Source organism: Anneissia japonica, unplaced genomic scaffold (assembly GCF_011630105.1).
Source record: "Anneissia japonica isolate Jap-2015-1 unplaced genomic scaffold, ASM1163010v1 scaffold288091_len1417266_cov198, whole genome shotgun sequence".
Lineage (NCBI taxonomy): Eukaryota > Metazoa > Echinodermata > Crinoidea > Comatulida > Comatulidae > Anneissia > Anneissia japonica.
In genome coordinates, this window is record NW_022684833.1 from 38,781 (window position 1) to 40,597 (window position 1,817).

Genomic DNA, 1,817 nt, shown 5'->3' on the forward strand with positions numbered 1-1,817 from the left:
TTTTGTCATGAGCCATATGTTCTCTGAACCTGTCTCTTATACACATCTAGATGTGTATAAGAGACAGACCCTGGACCCAACCAAATTTGTCAAAAAATAAATAAATAAAATAAAAATGCAGATAAAAAGAAAATTATATTCACCTAAGTCTGTGATGCCATTTCCGGCCATCTAGACGTCCCATAATAATACATTTTCTTATCTCAGCCCCACACAAGGGGAACAGCATAATGTAAAGAGTTTGGGAAGCTGCCAGCCTGAAGCTGCCGGCCCGCTGCCCCACTAAATTTGTCAAAATATTTTTTAACTGGAGATAAAAAAAAATAGTTTTTAAATAAAAATTATGTCTGTGAAGTGCCATTTCCGGCCATCTAAAGTGCCATAATTCATAAATTTTCTTACCTCAGCCCCAACCATGGTGGGTCTGAGGTGGTATAGATTCTCCAACTGTGAAAGTCCTTCCCTGGCCTCAATTTTCTTGATCCATATTATATCATTTACTCGTCGTTAAAAACATTTAGAATGAAAATGTACATGTAAAATCCCACGCACGATGGAATTGGTGACCGGTACCCAAAAAGGGCCCCCGGTTTCAGAAATACACCGGGCCCCCGGCCCCGTCGTTACATTTTGAAATACTTTAGTGTTTCCGACAATTTTTTTACTCTGTTTTATACAATAATTTGTTTGACTGGAGAGAAACGTTATATTTACATACCAGACTGAAGAAGGGCTGGAGAACATAGTCATAATCAAAGCAAACACATCATTAACTATATGTTTTCACTTAATAAGAATTACATATATCGAATACCAATGCATGGATGGATGATTTTTTATCATGAATAGTCGTCTTCTAGTATAGTGAGAGGCCTATTAAATATTATTTTTCTTATAAACTCACAGCAGTCTTTTTCTTTTATCAACATTCAAAATATTATTGTGATTTAAAGTAAACTTTTAAAAAACCCACATTACATAGCATATTTTCCAATAATGTTATTCTTATAAAGTCTTGCTTTTATATTTTGTTGAAAAACGGATATAATAATTTGACTTTATGCACTCTTTTCCAAATCATCAGGTATTAAATCACTGTAATTATATGCTGCCATCACTCGGCGCAACTCATACATTTACGTACTTTACAGAAAGTTAAACAAAAATTGAAATCTCTGGTGTACAGAAACTTAGTGTACTGTGTACTGTGTCACTGTTGTAAACAGAGATTCAACATCAAAAGATACAAATCGGTAACCTAAGTTATGTAAATTGTTTTGTATAGCGTTAATGTTCCCTTTACTAAGGTAATTAATATAATTCTTGATAGGGTTTACAATAAGAAACTGATATCTACTAACCTTAAGAAAAATTCGCTAAGGAAACTACTTAGAGATTGCTGTACTAAAACTGTATTTACATGTAATAATGAATTTTATAAACAAACTGATGGTGTCTAAATGGGTTCGCCTCTTGGCCCAGTTTTAGCTAATATTTTAATGACTGAACTAGAAGAGTTTATTGTTCCTAAACTTATTGAATCAGGTACTATTAAATTTTATACTCGTTTTGTTGACGACACGCTAGTATTAGATAAGCCCAATGATTTCCCGCAAATTCTAAGCTACTTCAATGCTTTTCATAGACAGATAAATTTTACTTTTGAATCATTTGAAAACAGTGACACAGTACACTTTCTGGATTTACAATTTAACAACAGTGTAGGAAGCATGAGTATATATCGTAAAAATACACATACAGGTCAATATGTCCATTATGATAGCTTTGCTCCATGGAACCATAAGATCTCCTGGATT